General features: G+C 41.1%; 1 protein-coding gene across 7 annotated transcripts in view; it reads left to right on the top strand.

Moving 5' to 3' along the window:
- The window catches only part of IMMP2L (inner mitochondrial membrane peptidase subunit 2), a 694,672-nt gene that overhangs the window by 181,956 nt on the left and 488,636 nt on the right, over positions 1 to 24,080 (top strand). The gene's annotated exons all lie outside the window — the stretch shown is intronic.

The following is a 24,080-nucleotide window of genomic DNA, read 5'->3' as shown; positions in this document are numbered from 1 at the left end:
GGCGATCATTGGGGGACCCAAATCCCTAGCATTGCTCTTGGTCGGAATGAGACCCTGCGGCCACCAGACGGTGAATTTCCCTCCCTCCGTCTCTCCCTTCGTCCCACTGCCTCTGTACCCACCTGTGACCGTTGTCCCCGTTCCCGAATGCTCACTTTGCAGAGCACTGGCTCTCGGAGTCGCGTGATGAGGGGCATCACGCTGGGTGGCCCAGGGAGGCCCTGGAACTCTTCCCATGCAGGAAAGTCAGCAAAGAGCAATGAGGGCGTCACGGGCGTCGTGGAGGGTGGTGCCGCCGTGACACGTGAGCGATGCAGAAGCAGGGTTTCCGTCACCTTCTCATGTCACTCACGTTCTCGGCTTGAGCTCGGTCGGGCCGTGGGGATGACGAGGGTTTCCTGTGGACCGAATCGGGCCGCCGGTCCGGCTGTGACCTTTTTCCCCGTCGGGCATCCCGGGCTCCTGCACGGGGTTCCCAGCCGTCGATTTGGAAAACGTTTCCTCCCTAACTAATTAGCCAGCGTGACGAGATGACGCTGACAATCCACCCAGCAGAAAAAGCAGTATATTTTACTGTCGGACTTTGTAAAATCTGCTCTCTGTCCTAAACCAGTACGTCTCGAAGTTATTTTTGAAATGGCTAAGTAAGGATAAACCATTTTATACTTTTTTAATTATTAGGATAAAATTTGAAACCAAAGAATATTTCTTAGAACTAATAATGGGTGGAAGAAGAAGGTGTTAGTGCTTAAAGTGATATTTGATTGGCTTCGGCTAGGATGGCTGTTCTTCCAGAATTAAAAAAAAATGAAGCAAAACTAAACAAAAATAAAATTCTAATGGAAAATGTAATGTTAAGCTCTGGAATGTCTTGTCTTTTTACCTTTTCCCTCACATTTCTTGTTAGAGGAAAAGTCTGAGGTGCCTGATAGTTTTTGCTGCCATGGACTCCTTTGCAATTTGGTGAAGTCTGTAGGTCAACCGTAGAATGCTTTTAAATGCACAAAATAGATTGTATAGGATTATAAAGGAAATCAATTAAGATGAAATATAGTTAACAAAATATTTAAAAATCTTCAGCCTAGTAACATGTATAGTAATAATAAGAGGTAACATTGTTGTACGTATCAGAAATAATGTTACAGTAGAAATCACGGTGCTGTTAATACTGTCATTTATTTTCTGCATTCTTTAGGGAAATTTAAATGTTCAGTTAGATGTTAATAAAAATAAACATATGATCTCTTTTTCATTTAAATACATGGACCATCCCCTGCTGAATTCTCTCTTGAACTCTTTGGTAGATGAGGGATATGTGAACCCCACTTACAGAACCTCTGCTCTAAATAGATTTATTTATATAACACAACAACCCTGGAAAACAAATGTTTATTGTCTTTTGAACATATTTTCTTAACCACATATTTTACTACACTGTTTTATTTAGTTTATGGGGAAATAAAATCTGACATAATGGAAAGAGTAGACTAAGTGAGTGTATGTGAGTATTAATTCTTTGGTCAGAAGACACCATATAGTAAATTAACTATGGTAAATGGTTCCTTGTGGACCTTTTGGTATAAAATTATTTTGAACATTTACTCTGTTTTCTTCTATTTTGTTAACTGATTCATACTCATTTGATTGTAATGCTCAACTAGATCGGCTGCAAAACATTTACATTTTTTTGTTTATTTGCAAAAGATTGAGTTTCTGCAATAATCTTCACTAATTGCCTGATGTGAAATTCTTGCTAGAGTACTTACAAGTGTATTATTTGTTGTACATTTGTCAGCTCACTCAAATAAAACTGCAAATAATGAAAACAACTGCATTGTGCCCACCCACTATAGCCACAAAATAATTTCTGCAAGTTTTTCTTTCTCCTCCACATTTTCAGCCCCAAATTATGACAATTTCCCTAGCATCTGAAAAATTATTATGTTTATTGGATTATTTTCAGGCGATGCTCTGCGCTTTAGTCTACAAATCAGTGGTTAATTTAATGATGCACTAGTTTATATTTAGCAAAATGAAGCATAACAAGTCAGCTGAAAAAAAAAAAACGACTCTTGTTTTAACCAGTATCTCTCTCTCAGCTGTTTAAATACCATATTGTACTTGTTTTTTTTCCCCTCTTTCCTTATTTAAGATGGCACATGGCGCTTGTGTAATCTCTGCTTATTTTAAGCTGGCAAAAAATAATGGTTCTCAGTGAATTGGAGGCAATTTGCAAAACTAAAGGATATTCCTACGGATTTAGGCCAAGATAAATTATTATTGACGAATACATCTTCTCGTCCCAAAAATTTCTCCTGAGATTTTTTTCGTCGTAATGTTATGTTTCAAAGTTTATGACAGAAACACCTTTTTTCATTTGTTCTGTGTAATTTTCATTCTTTTTTATGATAACACGAAAGCAAGATTAGCCAGGAAAAGTCAGATGTTTCCAAACTGTAGTAGTTCACTCTTTGTCTCGTCAGTTTTATAATATTTTTCTCTGGATACAGATGTAAACGCTCACTCAAAACATAACACCAAGACGGGATGTGGAAGTGCTTTCCCACGAGGCTTTTTTCTCCTGCCTCATCCTCACTGCCTGTTCCCCCATCCCCTCTTCCGTCACCAGGAAGATCCGGGCTCCTCTCCTTTTGCACTTGGACTCAAAAAAACTCTTTCGGGTTTCATTATTTAAATTATTTGCCCTTACACACTTATTTAACTTTCATATTTCCATGAAATGTACCGCAGTATTTTCATAGGTCATTTCGTCCCAGCGCCTCTGTGAGGTAGGACACTGTGACGTGTTTGGCTCTTACACCTGCTTTTCGGTGTGGAGTTCTTTCTTGTCCTCACTGATGTAAGCAGATCGTCTCACAGACCATGAGCACGACTGTGGGCGGAGCGATAAGGCACCGAGATGCAGGAATTACAGTTACAACTTGAAGGACCGAGTTGTCTTCGGTCAGTTGCATCGTTCTCCTTTGTGAGACAACTGGGCCTGCGTCTCTGTTTCCTCAAATGTCGAACTATAGTCTGTAGATTAGTCCTGGATTCTCTGAGTGCCAGGCCTGATTTTGGTTGGTTTACTGATTTCTGTTTATTGAACTATTTTTGTCTTATTGCTAGATTTAATTATAACAACTAGAAGAACTATTCCGGGAACTATGATACCACTAAAAGTTGTACTGCTATGGGTTTTCTAAGGAGGTTAGAAGTGCACTGAAGAACATAAAGAAACGGTTATAAGGACAAAAAATCCCATTAAGGAATAAAGAGAAGCCGTATAAATTATGAATAAGGTTCAACATATGGGAAACTTAGAGATTTGAAATTCTTTTCTTGAATTAGTAAACATTGCATGTATAATTATATTTTATAATAATATATTAAGTTTTCACACAAAGTTAAACTTTGTATATCGTATACAGTGTGTATAATTTGGGGAAGTGAGTATTGCTCAGGGACCTTCTATATTTGACCTGCTGTGAGACATATAATTATAGATTTCCTAGTTGTATTTTTATAATAGAACATTGCATATATGAACATGTTTTATGTAAAGTTCAGGACTAAAATACCTAAGTGAAATTAGAAAAAAAAAAGGAACTAAAAAGCAAAGACTCAGTGACTTGAAGAAATGATAAATGCTTTTAAAATAAGATTTTAAAAATAGTAACATTTATGATATAGCTCTTAGCTAGTTTAAAAATTAAAATCTTTAAATTATGAAGTATACCAATAGAAGACTTTTTAGGGTTAAAAAATTAAAATGAAGTATTAAATTTTTGTAACATAACTTAAGATCATAGATATATGTTTACTCCTTATTCTTTTTTGAGGTTTCCATCTTATTGATACATGGAAAATGGACTGAAATAATAAACTGAGAATTAGATGAAAAAAATTTATTAAAAAAGTAGTTCTTACAATTAACTAGTTCTTTAGACATCACAGAAGTTCCTTTAATAACAATTCCGTAGCATAAATTTAGGAAGTAGAATGCAAATATAGACTGATAATTAACATAGTTTTCACCTCCATTTTGCTGTGGGTAGCAGTCCATTAATTCTGTTAACGTCTCTATTTTTCATTGATTTGGCCCAAGGAGTAAAAGTTAGGAGTCATCACCAAATTGAAAGGATAACTCGGTTAAGAGCTTGATTATTGCTCCTTAAAATAATATAGAATGAACCCTGGGATGGATCTCTCCTTTTATCCTTATACATTTATATTAAAAATATCTATTTTAATTCAGAGAAGAGGCTACTGACTGGGATGCTATAATGATGAGCTCAACATCAATATGGCTCTGTTGTTTAGAACATAGTTCAAAGAATTAGCCAGATGTTTTTAAGTTCCGCTTAACAGTGAAAGACATGTAGCAACAGGGTGACAGGCTATCTCTGGTTTGGCCTTTTCTTTCTAGATGCTGTCCTGACATCATAGATTCTGATCTTACTAAAGCCCCCTTAAAACTAGCAATAAACTTTGGCAGTTTATTGTGTCTGGTCCAGCTCCCAAAAGTTCACATCAAAATCCCTCTACGCGACTGAGAATAGCTGGTTCTGTTTTTATCCAGCTCAGCATAAAGCAGAAGTGCTGGGTATCAGCTGTCACCTCATTCAGCGAACATCCTCGGTGGCCCGTTATGTGCTGGACACTGGTGAGAATACAAAGATGAATAACCCTCGGTTTTTGCCCTCCTGGAGTAGACAGAGGGACGAACACACAGGCATGCATTCACACGTCCCGCAGGGTTTAGTCCTGGGTGCTGGAGAATTCGCGTAAGTTCAGCATGTGGAAGGGACGGGGAGGGGCCCTCCGGCTCCGTCTGAACAGCGGGGAGAAACACGAAGGAAGTTCAAGTGGAAGAGGCATGCCGTTTTGCGAACATACATTCTGTAAAGATGGAGTCATACATTTGAAACTGAAATTGCCTCTGAAAATGCTAGGTGAATTGTCCTAACCATGTCGCAGTTTCTGTGTCAGCGTGGCCACAGAGACGAGCGAGGTGCCTTTCCGCCTTCTCCCTGCTCACGGTCGCGTCGGCAGACAGATGACACCAAACTACAGCCGTCGTGGTGAGGGCTGTGATAACGTTCTGAGCAAAGTGCTTTGGGGAAATTCTAAGTGATTAACTTTTTCTCTTTGGAAATTTGCGTCTCTCAATGGATATTTTTAACGTGTTTTTTTTTTTCCTTTGGAAATCTACTTCGTCGAGGTAAAATTAAATAAAATACAAGGCACCCTTTTTAAAGAGAAGTGGAAAAAATATGTAGGAACATTTTTCGTGGTGAAGACTGAAAGATGTAACCTTTTAGAAGAAAAAGGTTCGATTTTTTTAAGGCCCAATTTAGTTTCCTGTATTCAGAGTTTTAAAACATTAAAAGTTGGCCTATATTTCAGAAACAGGCCTTTTGCTTAGAAGATGGTTCGGGGGCATCAAATTGAAAGATATATTTTGTAGAAATAACAGCAATTTCTGTACTTTTAATTGAGAGAAGGCAGAGAAAAAGCTCCATCTTTATGCTAGTTTTAAAACACAGGATAAAAGGAAATATTTAAAAAAGATGTTCCTGTTTTGAAAATACATTAGTTCTAAGAGTATCAAGGAACCTAACAACAATAAACACTTAAAGAGTTTTCCGATTATTCAGTGAGGGTAAAGATTAAGTGCGTTATTTATCTATTATATGCCTCTTTCTGTATGAGATCCCAGTCATTGAGTTACACCCTAAAGATTGGCCACATTGGCATTTCAGGAGAGCCCATCATCACAGTTACCTGTTTTCTGAATTTAGTGTGTGTGTATTCCAGCAATCATCATATATATTTACCAGTGATAGAAAATGAAAAGCTTGTAAATATTTATGAAAATATTTTGATGAGACCAGATAAATAAGGTCAGATCTCTGCTAGAATTAAATTAAAAAAAAATTCTAATATTAAAATCATACAGGTGCACATTGGAAAATTTAGAAATATAGAATAGAATGAAGAAGAAAATGAAAAGATAGTCATTACGTTTTGATCTAAGTCATTTTTTTTTTATTTAAATAAAGATATCCAAGTAATCCCTAAAGGTTTGGGAAATTTTATTTTACATTTCATAATATTTGTAGATCTGTACACGCTTGAACTCGGCGATGCTTTTGGAAGTTACCTACCACCTTCTTCCATCACTTTTCTTCACAAGTAGTTTCACTTGATTCTCAACCACTTTTTGTGTGAAGCGCTGCAAACAGAGAGAGCAAAGGCCTGGGGGCCTCATCCCAGGAGGCGACCGTCCCGTAGGGAGGCCATTCTCGAATCTGGTCCTCAGCTTCGCAGGTTCTGAGTGCCGATTCTCCGGTATCTTAGTCTATCAGTCTTTCTGGGATAGACCCCCAAACAAATTCAGCAGCGTATTTATATTATTATACATCATGCTATAGAAGTCAATGTGCTGATTTCCTAATCTGCCATTCCGGTTTAGGATTTCTTTTCAAAGCCCTGAAGCCCGCCGACCCCACTGAGCTGCACGGAGCTGCGGTTCTCAGTTGCTGCCAAAATGCTGAGCCCTTTCCCACAGTCCCGCCCTCTCTCTGCTCCGCCCTCACACCTGTCTCTGATTTTTTTTCCTATACCCAGTTTCCAACTCTTTAAACCCTTGCACATATATGTGTACACATATATGCATATCTGTACTTTGATGAATAAGATATATATATATTTATATATAAAATAAATATTTATACACACATACATGTGTGTATATGTATGTCTAGAAACGTGTGTATTTTGGCTCACGCTGTTTCTGCCCATAGCTGCACACTGCATCCGGACTCTTCCCAGTTCATTCTTAGGGTATTAAGTTCATTTCCGTTTGTGGCACAGTATTTACTGCTGTTCTTCTCCATCCTGCCACCACTAGGACGTTTTTGCTTTGGAAAAAGCTGTCTCCATGAATCCTGTGGCATTTATTTTCCGTAAAAGCTTTAGCTGCACGTTTCCCTTGGACGGCGATTTCTCATCATACGACAGAAACGGCGATGCTGGCATCTTGGAGCGATCCCTTCTGTTAGCAATATCGTCATGCACGCGTTGGTTTCACTCATGATGGTGACCCAGACAAGCTTCGACCAGGAAGTCCCTTTAGGCAGCAGTTTCCCCAAGGCCATTCTTCATTTTTGAATAATTAGTTTCTTCAATTTATTTTAGTGCGTGAAGTTAATAGTATATGGGAATTCATTTTCTTTCTGATGCAATAAACTCTCCATTAATGTACGAGATTAACTTTTATGTATTTTTCTTTTCCTACGGAGCCGACTGCTAAGAGTATCCAATAGAGTATTTTGCTCTTTTCAAGCTACAACTCTTTTGGGGGGTTGAGGTTTGAACAGTTGTTTCCTCAAATCTGCTCCATCCCACCTTTTTCTTTCATCGCACAGGAAACGATGAGGTCTCTCCAAAAAAGCATTTACGAAGTCCCGGAAGGACCCTTGTAAAGGGGATGAGATTGGTTTTCGTGTTTCCTTTTGTAAAAAATGTTCCGAGAAATTTGAGAAGTTCATATCCTTGGGAAGCTTGATATTCACAACCGTCTGCTCAGTTCTGAAAAATTGCCTTGTTATGCCATGATTACTTCTGACAAATGGATCAGGTGTAGTTCCAAACAACAAGAGAATAGACCATAAATTATATCTTCCCCACATTAGAAGAGTCCCGCAGAATAAAATATAAGGTATCCTAACTTCACATAGTCATAGTCGTAGAATTGAAAGCCCAAAGCATTTTCCTAGAAATAAAGAAATGTATCCTAGAAATAAATAATTGATATTGGCTGCTTTAAACAATGTGTTTATGTAAGTCACATAAAATTTTTTCTTTATGAGGCTGTGCTTTTTAATTCAGCCAGAGATTCACTGCTTGGATTTCGAAGTAATTTTTCTCTTGAAGGAAGGAGAGCATATTCATATTCAGGAGTTGCTAACATTTACTAGTTGCTATATTGATGAAATGATTTGTATAGTAAATGTTTTAATTTGTCAGATTTCTATAGTCCCCTTAGGGGGCGGGGAAAAAAAATGAAGCACTTTGCAGACACTGAGTCAAGCAGAACGAGGCAGTCGGAGGAGGAATTCCTGTTCTGAGAAATGCATTTGGGTTTGTAAAAGTTCGTGTCCTAGATATCCATGCAGTTTCACATTTGCAAATGGTGTTTATATAAGATCATCTTTCGCTTTCTAAAACTTGAAGGGTGGGGGCAAAGAAGGCAGGATTCTGAGCTGTCTCAAGGCTGGTAGGGTACAATTAAGTTTGAGAAGAATATTTAGTGAAGGCTATTTTGGGGGTTTAGGTCACTGGAGTTGAGTGTAAAGCTAGGAACATTGTAGCTCCAGTAATTACCCTGCAAATGAGTCATATTGAGAAAACTTTTCTTAAAATCTACTCTATGTCACACCCTTTCTTGAAATAGAAGTAGTTTTCCTTGGTACTGAAACGAAGTAATCAGATAAAGGTGCTAAGTAGTGAGGATCTTGGCAGTCCTCACATTCTCCGTGAGAGAAGCCAAAGAGAGAAAGAGGAAATGTTCTTTGTTTCACTGCTTTCTTAGTGCGATGACAAAGCACGCACGGATAGCCTGGGCCTGAATTCTTGCTCTGCCACTTAGTAAGATGAATGACCTCGGTGAGGTATCTAACCTGTCTGTGCTTCAGTAATAACACCTCTTAGGGTTATTGTCAGGGCCGAATGAGCGTACAACTGGGCGTGTTTGTGTGTGTGTAGGAAAGAGGGAGAGAGAGTTCTTAGGAGTGCTATATGTAGATACTGTTTCTGTTATTACTAAGTTATGATTATTCATGGTAGCTTTTATAAATAGAGACTAAATTTATTCAGCAAATATTAATTAAGGCTCTCCTATGAGCCAAGCTCTCTCTAGGTGCTGGACATACCATAATAAACAAGGCAGATAAGGACTCTTCTCCTGTAGCTTATTTTTTGTTTGGGTAGTCAAAGGAGAAAATTCAACAAACGAATAAGTGATAAAAAAAATCAGATAGTGCTAACTGATCTGTAGAGGAGAAAAGAGGAAAAACAGGACAGATTAGGCAGTATAGGAAGGCTTTTTAAGTTGAGAGCCGATGACAGGACGTCTTGCGAAGATCTGGGGCGAATGCAATCTTCTGAAGATCTGCGCTCAGGGAAGGTGTGCTAGAGACCTCACCTGATGGGTGTGGGTCCGAGGTGCGGCCAGAGAGGCTGGAGAGGGGCTGGTTTCGGAGGGCTGCGTGAGCCTGGGGAGAATGTCGTTGAAACTGTGGCAGAGAGCTCAGGGAAGGTTTGCACGCAGGGCACTGGCGTGACCTCATCCACGTCTTAAAAAACTAATTCGACGAAGGTGTACAGAAATCAGGACAGTGTGGTCCAGGTGGAGGGATAGAAACATAGATCAAAGGCACAGAGTAAGGCACCTAGAAATAGCGCTACACAGAGATGCCCAAGTGGATTTTGACAAAGGTGCAAAAGCAGTTTAATGGAGGAAAGATAGGGATTTCAACAAATAGTGCTGGGACAATTGGACATTCACAGGTAACATAATGGACCTTGACCTGCGCCTCACACCTTATATAGACATTAACTCCAAAGGTCTTAAATGTGAGACATGAAAGCATAAAACTTTTAGCAGAAAAACTAACACTGGTTAAGAGCTTCAGGACCTAGGGCCACCTAAAGAGTCCGCAGGCTTGACACCAAAAGCACAAGCCATAGAAACAGAGTGATAAATTTGACCTCATTTGTTCTGTTAAAGATCCTTGTTAAGCGAATGAATAGGTAAGCTACACACTGGGAGAAAATATTTACAAACCACATATCCAACAAAAAGTTAGTATCTAAAATATGTAACTAACTCAGAATTTAACTGCAAAAAGTGCACAATTCAATTAGAAAACAGGCAAAAGACATGAAGAAACATTCCACCTAAGAGGATTTACGGATGACAGATAAGCACGTGAAAAGTTGTTCGACATCATTCGTCATTTAAGTAAATTAAAACCACAATGAGTTATTGCTACACACCTGTCAGAATTACTAAAACAAGAAAGTAACAACACCAGATGCTGGCGAGGACGTGAAGAAATTGGATCACTCGTGCATTGCTGGTGGAACCATAAACCGGAGCAGCCACGCTGGAAAACACTGCAGTGGCTTTTCCGACTCTAAGCACGCAGGTGCCGACGGCCCAGCAAGCGCAGCCTTGGACGTTCGCCCCAGGAAGATGACAGCTCGTGTCCACACAGCATCTGTGCACGGACGTTCGCGGCTCTGGTGCTGATCGGCCCGACTGGAAACGACCAGATGTGTCTGAAAAGAGAGCTGTGACATAAACGGTGAGGGACGTGTACCACAGGATCCTACTCAGGAACGAAAAGGAACGTCGCACGAAACAGCTGGGCCGAATCTCCAGGGGATTATTCTGAATGAAAGAAACCAGTCCCCAAAGGTCACGTGCCGAACGATTCTGTTTGTATAACATTCTTGAAATGACAGGATGATGACATGGAGAGCGTTCGTGGTTGCCAGGGGTCAGGAGGGGCCTGGGGAGGGGGTGGGGTGAAGGAGGGTGGCGGGAGGGGTCCCGTGGTGACAGAGTTCTTCTGTATCAACTATCAGTGGCCAGATCCTGGCTGGAATTGTGTGCTATGATTTGACAAGATGTCACCGCTGGGAGAGACTGGGCAGAGGGGACGTGGCATCTGTCTATTATTTCTTACAATTGCATGTGAATTCACAATTATGGCAAATTTTAATTAAAGAAAAAAACCACATTATTTTGGCTCATTGGTAGCGAATGTGTGGCCTTCGGCCCTGGCCCTTCGAATCTGGCTGCTGGGGGGCGGGGTCCAGGTCTTGTACTTCTAGAAAGGCCTTCGGGGGATTCTGCTGTGCAGACAAGATTGAGGATTTCTGCAAAGCTGCAGGCAAATCCCCCCGGGCTTAGGGCACAGGCTGTCACCCAGGCCTTTTAGCTTGCGAAGCTCTCTGCAGGCATTCGGCTTTGCCCGTCTGTGGCCTGGAGGGCCAGTGTCTCTTCAACCAAGAGTCTGAGACAGACAGACAGACAGACACACAGACACACAGACACACACACTCCCTTAATACTTTCCCCTTCAAAGTAAATTTTATTCCAGTTCAGTCAGCCAGTTTTTATTTTAGACACCTGTTGGAATAATTACCTTTCTTCAGTTATAGTAATTTTGGCAGCAAGGCCGCAGCCAGTGCTCGGCGTGGTTGCTGTTTGTCGATTTGTTCGCCCTTTCCTGTGACGTGGGCCCAGGCTGGGCAATAGAATCCTTCGTGTGAACAGAACACATGAAAGTCTTTGAGTGTGATGGCCTCAGGGGTCTATTTAAACAAACAAACCTTAATTCATATATGAGATTCGTCTTTTGAGCGCATTCTACTTATGATTAGAAACCACAGTAAACTGTTACCTTTATGAATAACTGTAATATTTTATTTTCCGCCAGACTGCTTGCTTTCTTTTTAGAGAATCACACTTTTTTTTCCCTCTGCTTCAGCTACACGTTTAAAGAATATTCTGGCAAACCTCCACTGATAATAGGATTGCATTTATTCTTGAAAATGCCTAACTCTTGTTTGATTTTCTAATGACCAATTAATTCTATGTTGCATTTTGAAGATTATTTCTTTGACGTAGAGTTCAGCAGAACATCTGGCACCTAGTAGGCGTTCAGTGATGTTTGTCGAATAAGATGAATAGCTATTTAGGGATCACTGCTATGTACGAGCACTGTGGACGGTCCCATCTGCGTGCAGCTCTCATGTCGCGGTGAGATACATAAATAATGGAAACCAATCAAGGCTTGTTATACTGTCCCGTTTGACATGATGGAAACTCTAAAATTTATTGGGTACTTGTGCGTGTGCGTGTCTGTGTGCGTGCGTGCGTGTGTGTGCGTGCGTCTCTTCCTCTTTCTTATGTCACAGCGTCATTGTCTGACAACCGTTATTTATGGTTCTGGTCATTCAGGACAGAGAGGGAAGTCTCTAGGTAGTTTCTTCAGTCAGGTGGCCCCCAGAGTTTTGCCCTTGAGCGTTTCCCCTCCATGCCCCCAGGTGAACAGAATCTGTCTGCTCAGGCAGACCCTCGACATTGACATTGATCAATATGTAGCCTCTCTTTTATTTTATGGTTATTCATTCCTTCTTTTCTCTAGTCTGCATTCCTTTCTCCATTAAGTATCCATGCGAAGTGTTTAATGGGTATCCCTATAATTTGTTCTCCATCAGCTGAGTTAGATGCACGTATATCCTTGAAAAAAGGTGGCTTCGTTTTATTGTTTAACAAACACGTATGTAGCCCTTTTCACACTGCAGACACTGTTTTAAGCTTTTACCAACATTAATTTTTTACCTCTCGGCAACCCTGCTGCCTTAGGGACTCATATCCCAGTTGTCACGCAGAGGTCGAGTGACTTGCCTAAGGGTACGATGTCACTCACGTGTGGAGGCGGGACTTCAACCCCGGCAGGCTGGCTCTAGAGTTCACACCCGTGATGACGACATTAAGCTACCTCTCTGTCAATGGCAAGGTATCGTGCAGTAGATCTCGGTTCTTTCTCCTCTCTGCATGTTGCCTTGTGTATGTCACATTCATGACCTCTAATTGCTACTTGGTATTCTGATGTGTGAGCACGTACCCCATTTTACAGACGTCGACTTTGTTAAGGTATAATATACATACAATAAAATAAACCCATTTTACGTGTATAGTTTGCCGAGTCCTCAAGAAACCATTGGTCTTTCTGCACAGTGGGTTAGTTGCCCTGTACTAGCCTTTTTTATGAATGGAGTCATACAGCACGTACTCTTTTATTCTGGCTTCTTTTGATCAGTATGTTTTTGAGATTCATTTATACCGTTGCTTGAGTCAGTAGTTCGGTTGTTTTTATTATGATGCAGTTTTTCATTGACTGCATGAGCCATAATTTGTTTATCTATTCATCTGTTGATGGACATCAGGGTTGTTTCCAGTTTCTGGCTAGGATGAATAAAGCTGGTATGAATATTTATGCACAAGTCTTTGTATTGACAGATGTTTTTATTTCTCTTGGGTAAATTGGAATGGTTTTTATGATAAGTATGTATTTAATATTATGAAAAACTGGCAAAATGTTTTACAAAGTGGTTGTGTCATTTCACGTTCTCACCAGTGGTAAATAAGAATTCGAGATCCTCCACGTTCTTTTATTATCAGTCTTTTTTTCCCTTAGCTTTTTATTTTGAGGTAATTATAGAGTCATCGTTGAAGACTAACACTGGGGATTTCTTTGTACTTTTCACCCAGTTTCCCACTAGAGGTACCATCTTGTACAACTTTAGCGCAACGTTAAGACCAGTAAACTGACATGGGTACAATCGACAGCATTTATTCAGATTTCACTAGCTTTATATACACTGATTTCTGTGTACTTGTGTGTATAGTTCTATGGAATTTTGTCACAGGAGTAGATTCATGGAACCACCACTGCCGTCAACATGCAGAAGTGTCCCCTCTTCACAAGGATTCTTCACGCTGCTTGTTATAGTCACACGCAGCCCTGTTTCTCCCTTTCCCCGCCTCTTCCTGCCCTCTGCGAAACCCAGGAAACAACTAATCCGTCCTCCATCTCTGTAATTCTGTCTTTTCAAGAACGTTACATGAATGGAATCATTCCGTATATAACCTTTGAGATCGGCTTTTTTTTTTTTTTAACTTATCATGACGCCCTTAATATCCATCCATCATGTAGGGTACATGTATCAAGGTTTCTCTCCCTTTCATCGCTGAGTCATGTGGATGTCCCACAGTTGGTTTAACCATTTGCCCATTGAAAGACATTTGAATCGTTTCCATTTTTTTGCCTGTTAACAAAAAAAGCTGCTGTGAACTACTGAATATACACTTTGTGCAGATATTAGTTTTCGTTTTTCTAGGATAAATGCCCAGTAACGTATGTAAAGTTGTCTGTGTTTAAGAAACTGCCAAACTGTTTTCCTGCATGGCTGGACCGTTTTACATTCTGACTTGCAATGTGCGATTTATCCAGTTTGCTCGCATCCTCATCAGCATTTGGCATTGCCATTATTTTTATTTTAGCCGCTCTTACAGTTGTGTAACACTATCTCATCTGGGTTTTAATTTGCATTTCCTTACTGGCTAGTGGTGTTCAGCATCTTTGCGGATTTGCCATCCATCTATCGTCTCGAGTGAAACGTCTTCTCGTGTGTAGTATCTTAGCCTTGCCAGTGGTATATATCCATATCTCACTATGGTTTTCATTTTTTCTTTTCTTGATAAATTGAGATGCCGAGCATCTTTTCAAGTACATATCGATCATTCTTACATTTTTGTGAAGTATCTGCTCAGATTTTTTTTTTTTTTGCCCATTTTTAAGTTGGTTTATTTTGTCTTATAGAGTTGTAGCAGTTTAAGAGTTCTTTATTTTGGGGGCACCAGTCCTTGGTCAGATATATATACTGTAAATATTTTCTTCCATCGTGTGGCTGTTTTTTTCCATTTTTTATGTCATTTCTTTTGAGGAGTGGAAGTTTTCCTTTTGACGAATTTCAACTTGTCCGTATCTTTCTTTTATCGTTAGTGCTTTGTTATACCCTTCCTAATGAATCCTTGGTACTCAGAAGTCATCAATATTTTCTCCCAGAAATTTCATAGTTGTAGGTTTTTACATTTAGGTGTAAGATCTATTGGGAGTTACTCTTTGTTCATGTGCCATATTTTTATTATCCAACTCCTAGCGATGGTTACTTAGGTTCAGTAGCATAAATAACACTGATGATACATCATCATAGATGACTCCAGGTGGCTATGTGGAAAAGGATCTCAGGGTGTTCAGGGGTGTGTGTGTGTGTGTGTGTGTGTGTGTGTGTGTGTGTATACACATATATGTGTGTTCGTATATAGATATATATATTTCACTAAATATATGCAAATTGCCATCTTCACACATTTATATATTAGCATGGCATGAGAGTTCCTGTTTCTTTTAATTTGACTTATGAATAATTATATGAGTCTTCTTTTTCACTTGCTTCCGGACTCAGATTTCATAGGATGTGTTCTCAGCACGCGTTTCTGTGACAGTCTTGTGACTCTTACCCAGTTTACTTATTCGAATCTTTTGTGGAAGGGAAAGCCAGTACTCTTCACCGAGTTCAAACTGTGTCCACATTGTGAGGGCACAGCCGTAGGTCCACAGCATCAGTTCCGTGACTGGGCAATGCGATGGGGACCTGGCCGTCTTGACCACGCTCTTATCTCCTTTTTGGTTCTCAAATTCGTTCCTTAGTTTTCTCGATGTTGAATTGGTGACCTCAGGTAAATGAGATATTAATACATATAATTAAGTGCCAAATTGTGTGAAGATAATTTCCTAATATAGTTATGAATGCAATTTAGTTTTAGATGAAGATGTATATGAACAGATGGTAATATGAGCAATAACTTTAGTACCTCGATACAGGTCATACCTTAAAAGTCTCTTAATCTAATAAAGGACAAAACCATCATGTTATAAATACACAGCAAAATACTGTGATATGCAGTTTGAAACTTCATGTATTATGAGAAAAACTTGTACTGAACAGATGTTCCAAGTCATAAAGGCTTTATATAATCCAGTTAAATTTGCATAATGATTTTTTAGGTTCAGATATCAGGTATCTTTTCACTGATTGAAAAGTCCATTCCTTGCTACATAACGTTTACCTGAGGCAAGAAATACCTGTATTAACATTCACTCTGAAATACTGAGAAAATTACATGTGAAAAAGAAAGGTTCCCTTTTTAAGTTTTCTTTGCTAAGTTCTTTGAATATTAATATTAGGAATTGCGTTTATAGAAACTGTCACTTGCATTAAACGTTGTCTGCATCTGATGCGCATCCGTTCACAGTGTCAGCAACTTAGTCTGGATCTGTCCTGGCCGCTTTTGGCATCACAGCTGGAAAGGACCGAGGCGTCTTGGTGACCCTTCGACGGTCCCGGTGGGTTTCTTTGCCAAGTTGGCACAAACTGCCTATTTTTCCCTCCTGTTTCTCTGATAGCTCAGTGTTTAAATGACGTAAATATCAACCTCCCCAAATAATAATGGCAAAGATATAAGGGCTATTGCTTGCTTATAGCTTTTTCTGTAAATACAAACTGTTCTGCCTTATTCAAAACAAAAAGACTTCTGTTCAATACAAATTCTTTCCCATCGTATTTGCTCGGTAGACACGATTCGGTTTGTTTCTCAAGCCATATGCTGTAAATTCTGCTTTGCTCGGGACAGTTCAGGTTTATGCCTGTGTGCGGGTGTCATTACTGATAGCATTCCCTTTCACTTTCAAAGTGAAATGTGCCTTTTAATAGAGCTCTCAAATTAATTAACTTTCAATAGCTTTAGGCTTTTGTTCTGACACTGGCACCAACTAGTCATGTGACTATGGAGAAAGAAAGTCACACGAACTTGCTTTGAGTTTCTTCATTCGTAAAGTGAAGTGGAATAGTAGAACTAAATGATCTCTGAATATTCTGGAAGGCTTTAAAGTTCTTTTCTAGATGCTTCGTTACTTCCGGTATAACATGGTTTAGATAAGTGGCTTTCAAAAATTTTTGTTATTTTAATTTTACTGCTTATGGCCCTTTTCTGGTCTGTCCAACCTTATTAAGAGAAATGGTGGTCGGGTGATCATGACCTGCTAACTTGACTTCATGACCGGAACTGGGTCGGGTTGAGATTCATATCTTGCTTTGGGTCATCCTGAGTGTCATTCTCAGCTGGGTCACCCTGAACAGTGACTTACCTCCTGTAAGTTTCAAACTCCTCAAGCACCTGTGGAAAGAGCAACTTGGGGATTGAATGAGTTAAGCTGCATGAAACACTCCACACAGTGCCAGGCGCGTGGAAGAACTCGCCGTGTGTTAGCCATTCTCGTTATCCGTTCGTACTTTAAACACGATCTTTCTCCACTAAGATTACGTAGAAGGTAATTGATTAAAAGTTTTTAACACATTATTGAGAAGTCCCTTTAAATCACAGATAAAATTCTTGTCAATTAGCAATTTCGTAGGACACCCGTCAGTGCTTTGTCTAACGGTAGCTGTGTTTCTGTAGCACTCCTGTGAAGCAGGTGACCGATTTTCCAGCTGAGTTGAGTTCCCCACCACGAGGTCAAATGTCAGGCAAGTCATTAGAGAAAATAAATATTTTGGCATTTCCCGCCCTGTTCTAGTTAGGATTCGTTTAAATCTTTTTAAAAATAGAAAAAAAAATCATCTTGGTTTTTATTTAAATTATATATAGTCTCTCGACATTGAAACGTGTCTTTTTGAAAGAGTAGAATTAAAAATTGTTTTCATAGAAAGCAAATGGTAATATTTTGATTATCTTTGAAACAGTAAGCTATTATTTCCTTTTCGAAAATGAAATGTTAAAGTTATATCTGAACAGTCTTTTATTCTAATTCTCAATAATAACTGGAGTAAGTAGTCAAAAGCAGATGCGTCTAAGTGTATTTCGTCAGTCTCAGGCGACAGTTTTCTGAGCTTCTTGCACTTCTGACCTGGGCACCATTGCTTATACCCTGTTCTGCCCGTCTTTGCTGTCACCCTGCCTGAGAAACATCGGCAGGTGAGCTGTATGTACCTGGAGAGTTAAGTCCTTTTGCTAGTTCTGATCTTGGAGACCAGCCTTTCATCTTTGACATTGAGTTTCATTCTGAAGAGGAAACAACCTTCTTGACCTTTGCCATTAGTAGTTCATAGTGGCTAGGATGGTTGTTCCATGAAGAAGGTAGAATAAAAAATATATACCAGTATCACGCAGTGCATATCTCTCTGCCATGTTCTTTCCATTAATAAAGCAGCTAATTTCTTACGATAGCCTTGCCAAGTAGATATTATTGCCCTCAGAAAAGTTCACCAGTGGCCAAACAGTCCTGAAATGAATAGACGGCAGAGTCGAGATTTAAACCCAGGCGTGTCTGACTCAGATTATTCTCGACTCACTCCCGGAAGTCTGCGGAAGTGGCCTTGAACAGAACTCGCCAGATCGAGCCCTTAGCTCCGTGTTTTCATTATCATTAGTGACATGTGATATGTCAATACCAGCCAACCAGGCTAGGATTCCAGCACTTGGAAAAACAGCAGCAACAAAAAGATTACAGTACGAGATGAATCACTGCCGACTGGGAGGACCGGCAAATGTAAACAGTGCGGCTGGGTGATTCACCCAGCGAGGAGAAACTGTGCGAATGCGAGAATGTACCAGGAAGAGCCGCCAGGCAATTCTCTCTCCTGCAGCCCCGGTCATGCTTATTATGCAGAATCTGGAGAGAATCCAGAGGAATCTAACAGAATTTATTACAAGGTTTGAGAAATCCGTTCTGTGATGAAAATCTAAAGAACTGGGTTTATTTAGCCTAGAGAAGCACAGGCTGAATAGGGACTTAATTACAGTCTTCAAGTTCAGTGAAATCGGAGACACAGGCGGTGAGTGGTTCCCAGGAGAACTGCCTTTTGACAGGCATTCTCAAATATGGTTGTTTTCTGGGTTTTCACTGCGCCTGAAAGGATACTATGTGTGTGATGATGAGCAGCTGTTCTTTCTTCACTGCAGGGGGACAAGCAAGAAAGAGCTTAAGTCACCACAGGAGCGATGTCGGGAGAACTGTTTTTAACCATCCCTGGAAGCCGGTGGAGATTCCTTCAGTAAAGACTTTTTTTCTCCTTTAAATAGGTTTAATTTTGTGCGTAGGCTGCCAGGATTCAGAGAATGGATTGTAGACTGAGTCGCATTGCCTTTTTTTTTTTTTTTCCTGGTTTAAAGGTAAACACACTTTTTTTTAGATCCCTTCTCTCTGATCTCTATAAGCCTGTCAGAAATAATCCTGGATGATGGGCATGCGCACGTGATCGTTTACAGCCTAGTTCAGTTGGGGAGAACCACTTGGGCGCTGTCTGAAATGCTCGTCGGTCCGGTCCCAGGAAGGAAGGCCGTGACCGTGAGAAGCAGGACGTTGAGATGACGCGAGCCTCCGGGGCCGCTGGTCATCTGCAGAGGCCCCCAGTTCTCTATCTCCGCCCTCTTCTTTTTCCCCTCAAAAGCTGTCTTCTGATGGAATCACCCCAGATCGCAAAATGTTGTCTGTGCTTCTCCATTGCCTCTTTTTACCAAGAAAAAAAAAAAATTCCTTTGTGGTTAATCTCATCTAAGTTTTAAGAGGGAGCGGGTTTGGTTTCTAATGAAAGTAGCGTAGGTATGAAATGCAGATAAATAGCTTCAATAAGATTTTTATTTGCATTTCCTCCCTCCTTCCCCTCCCTCCCTCCTTCCCTCCCACGGAGAGTTACTGAAATCCCGCTAGGTGCCAGGTACTGTTCCAGGCATTGGGGACATAAAACAGACCTGGAGAGGTGAATGAAAAATGACATAGACAGTGTGTTAAATAGTGAAAGGTGTGATCAGGAAAATGGTAGCGTAAAAGGGGGTTATACAGGGGCAAAAGCTCAACCTGAAATAGATTTGTCAGGAGGGCCCCACACATCCAGGCATCACAGATATTTCTGGGTTGCTTATTCTGGGCGTCTGTCTCTCTCTCTCTCTCCCTCGCTTGCCGGAAACAGGAATCACAGCTTGGCACACGCTTCCACGGGGTTGCCGACCTCTGATAGAAATAGAGCCTGCAAGATGGAAGCCATGTACTTCATTTTTCAAAAGCAGTCCATCATGTTTTAAGAAACACTCATTATATTTAGAGATTACCTCGGAAGGCATTTAAAAAATTCCAAAGACTATACAAGTACAGACAGCATTTAACAATTAACACAAAGCAGCCTGTTTACCTCCTTCAATATATTAAGAGAAATATTTCTCCTCGTTTTATATTGTATCTCGTGTTGAGCGTTGTGTACGTGGGTGGTTTTTGTAAAGGGCATTCAGAGAGTGAAAGGGTGTAACAGCCCCAGTCCCAGCAAGCCCACTTAACCGCCACGATCCGCTGATGGTGGGTCAGTGGCATCACCTTTATATTCAAAGACAGGCCCTTCTAAAACAAAGTTATGAATTACAGCTTGAGCATGGAAAGCGATTGAACACTATCTGTTTTCCTCGTATAGCAGCAGCAAGCTGGGGAGGGGCAGACGTTAAGGGACAGGGTACAAGTGAGAGATCTGTGGGAATCTCTAACTTAGGACTAGTTAGTAATTTGCAGTGGGTGTGTTTTGATAGGATATGACCCAATTCCAGGCTTTGCCTTTGAGGTGGATATTAAAAGAGGTTTGAACTGTGCTAATAGTTATTATATTCATTAATAAAATTCCAGTTCAAATAGCCTTTAAAATTACATAGAACCCAGAGCTGCATCAACATCAACGTTTGCCCGTGTGTCTGGAATGCCAACGTGCGGGCACAGTAATTAGGAGAAGCGAGGTAGGTTATATTTTCAGTTTTCGAATAAAGCCATTGGTGGATGCTCAGAGTTTCTTCCTGGAACCCTGAAATAGTTTGGATCTCTTCCCCCAGAATTTCGAGAATTGGTCTTCCGATTTGTATGTGCCTGTGAAATCACTGGAAAAAATCACCGGGATACTTGTCCGGTGTTGTAATTTCATGTCCAGGGACAGTTCGAGACCAATACCGTTGCCTAAACCCATCTCGACATTCAAGGCCGCTCAGAATATTCCACCAACATGTCTCTCCAGGCTTCTCCCTACCTCTTAACAAATACCCTGCGTCCCGGCAAGCAGAAATTCCCTCTTTTAGTATGCTTCCTTCCTTGAGACAAAATCTGGTCTACACCCTGATGACAGGTTTTTATTCCTACTTAGGGCTGCTTATCTGTGATTGGGTGCGATGCCCCCTGTCTTTACGACTCCGGCAGCATTTTCCTATACGTATGTCAGTGCCTCAGAAGCAATAAATAACAAAAACAGCAAGCAAAACATCTATAATAAATTGCGGGAGAGATCTTTATGTGACTTGGGAGTGTAAGGCGGGCGATTCTTATTTTACATTTACCTGTGGAATGAATTTGATTTACTGAACTCATGGAAACCTAGATTCTGTCTGGTTGAAATTTGGATGATTTACATTTCTCAGCTTCATGGACCAAGGTCACATGCCACAGGCTTTCTAGACCCTGAGACCTTTTTCTCTTGCTTTCTCCTAACTGTCCCTCAGGTAGGGAAGTTCCAGTGAGGTCCCCTTGTCAGCAAAACTGCTCGAGGACCGTTTCAAAGGGCTGGCTCCCCTTCCTCACCCCCGCTGGCTCCAGATTGCTGGTTCTCTCTGATTGGACTCAGTCTATACAGTTTGTGAAGAATGATCATCTCCTCCCCGCGCCCCCCTAACTATGGACCCAAATCAGAATGTTTGGCAGCTTCTAAGGTCATGCCAGTTTTGAATGGAACTAGCATCGGCTTTTGATACTCAACATCTTGAGGGAGATATCTTCCTAACAAGGCAGATTCGGGTTTGTTTACTAATGATTTGGGCAGTTGGGGGAGGCCTGCGGACTTGATTCTGTGGAACAGAAGACTGAGTTACATCTGTATTCATGGTATAGGTGCTCTCTTCTCTCCTCGACCCGGTTCTGGTGACTGTACAAACGGTGTTGTTCGTAATACCGTAGTCAAAATCTGGGTCTAAACGTGTTCTTCTGACGGCTTAGTAGATACCTTCGAGCGGGTAAAACGGGACTATGTTTGTACTGCAGTAGCGTGAGTTGCTTATAAAAGAGAGCAGGATACATGCTCCATCTCACTTTTCTTCCCACCTGGAGGAGGGAAAATAAAGGTCCTTCCTCACGGCATTGTGAATTTATCACCGTAAACCGGGATGGTCTTTAAAGAAAACTGATACCTAATTATGGTCGCTGACTATAGGTTTCATAGAACTTCCCTAAAACCAACTACTGACTTCCTTTAATGTTTTATTAGTTTATATCTAACGAGCCCACAGAGCAAATGCTCTTCCTTATCTAGAAAGAGTGCATTTGGCAGTTGGTTTATCTTGAAACGTTGCCTAATGTGAATTATTTTAAAGATGTCCAGTCAAGTGTTTTATAGCATGGTGATCGGGAGTGTCCACCTTGAAAATTGTGCATCCTGATATCTTTGTGACCTGTGACCAGGTCCCAAGCCTCTGGAATCTCCAGCCCCATTGATGAGTGTATTGAAGATGACCCGTGACCGTTTTCGGGGAAAAATCACAGCCTCCCTCTGCTTGAGAGTGTGATAACATGCAGCTGTTATGTTTTCATGAAATGATGCAGCCCTAGCTGCTGGTCTGGTCTGCTGATGAGCAAAGTTCAGTATGCCCCTAATTAACTCCTGTATCTCAACGGAGACCACGCTTTCAAACTCTGTGCTGCTCTGTCCTTATAAACTCTCACTCCTAATAAATAATACTAAATTCCACAGTATTGCTTGTGGTACATTCCTGTGGAATATGTAATCTCTCCGTTCTGCTAGAGATTAGATCTTTTGCCTTAATTCAAGCCATGTTAGAGCTGCATTTTGCCTTCCTTTTACTGAGTTGTGCTGTGGCCTCAGGAGAGTGATTGTGTTTGTCGGTGGGCTGGGTAAGGAGGTGGTCCACACGACACACTGCGTCTGCTCCGTGACGGTCCACAGAAGGACATCCTCAGAGATCTCATTGTCAGGAAGAGCTGAGCTCCCCCTGAGCTCTCGTTGATGAGAATCCTTTAATTAATGATTTAGCTGCCTATCTCTGACTACTGTTGACTGTTTTGTGAACTACCTTGACTCTATCTTGTTTTTTATTACTTTTCATTTACCTCAATAGCTAGTCTTCAGTGTTATGCTGTATTTCTGTCAAAAAATCTTTTTAAATGAGGTAGGGAGTGAATGAAAAAAAAAAAAACACAAGCGTGTGCTTTGGTTGTATCTGCTTCCTTGAGTTTGTGTTATCGTGACCTCTCTCCTCATCAGATGCGAGGTCTTTCAGGGTAGAGATTGTGTCTCCCATTTCTTTATCGTGTAGAAAAATTAAGCATGGTGCTGTGCATTTCATAGGCTCTCCATGAATAGTTTTGCATTAAACAAATACGCATTTATTGAATCTAAAAACTGTCGGGCACACAGATATGCATGCGGTGTGGTCCCCAGCCTTTAGACATGTATTTCCATTTTGGAGGGACACAGGAAAGGGTGTCTTAAGAGCGATGCCGTGGAAGTCCTGGGGAGGAAACGATGAGTTCTGACTGGGCTGGAGGTGACATTAGGTGGGCTCGGAGAGCTGAGGAGGATTTCACCGGCGGGAGGCGACCGTGGGGAAATCCGTCCTCAGCATCGGAAGTGGAATCGCATGGACATTTAAGTCATTCTCATGTAACCCAGCATCGCCTTCTTTCTCCCTTAAGCTTCAGGGGTCCTCCTTTAAGCGAGGGTTCTGAAATTGAGCGACTGAGCCCTTATTAATGTAGGAATTTTATAGACTTCAGTTCTTTCCAGTCTAAACTTTTGTACCTTCAACTTTGCAGTTCGTCTCGATTTATGAACCTTTCCCCTTCATTTTTCTGATCGTTTTAGTAGCTTTTCTCTGGACCTTCTCAAGTTCAATGAGATCTTTCCCAAGGAAACACTGTTGAAGCCGTGGTTTTGGAAAGAACACTTCCTGGTTATTTTATGGTTTTTGTTTGTATCTTTATTTTCCCCACAGTGCATTGGAAGATCACATGACTCCGAGGGCACGCTCAGGCCGTGGCACTGCGTTAAAGGCCCTTTGTGGTCTGCGGCCTGGTGACCGTTCTGGTCTGTGTCCCTTCACTTCCCCCTCGTAGGCCATGTTGCTTCAGGTCCCGGTCAGCTGTTGGCCCGTTTCGCAAGGCCCCGGTCGCATGGCGTCCCATGCACATCCCCGCCCTTCCTCCATGGCGAAGCCCGTCCTCATGTGACCCTGATCATTGCCACTTGTCCTCACTGCTCACGGCTCCAGGCACAGGGCCCCGTGAGGCCGCCTTCCACCGACTGCAGGTCCTGCGTCCACGTCTCCCTCTCCATGGGAC

This window comes from Pteropus medius, unplaced genomic scaffold (genome assembly GCF_902729225.1).
Source record: "Pteropus medius unplaced genomic scaffold, Ma_sr-lr_union100, whole genome shotgun sequence".
NCBI classification, from domain to species: domain Eukaryota; kingdom Metazoa; phylum Chordata; class Mammalia; order Chiroptera; family Pteropodidae; genus Pteropus; species Pteropus medius.
The sequence above is the reverse complement of the archived record's forward strand: the minus strand, read 5'-3'. Positions and strand labels throughout refer to the sequence as shown.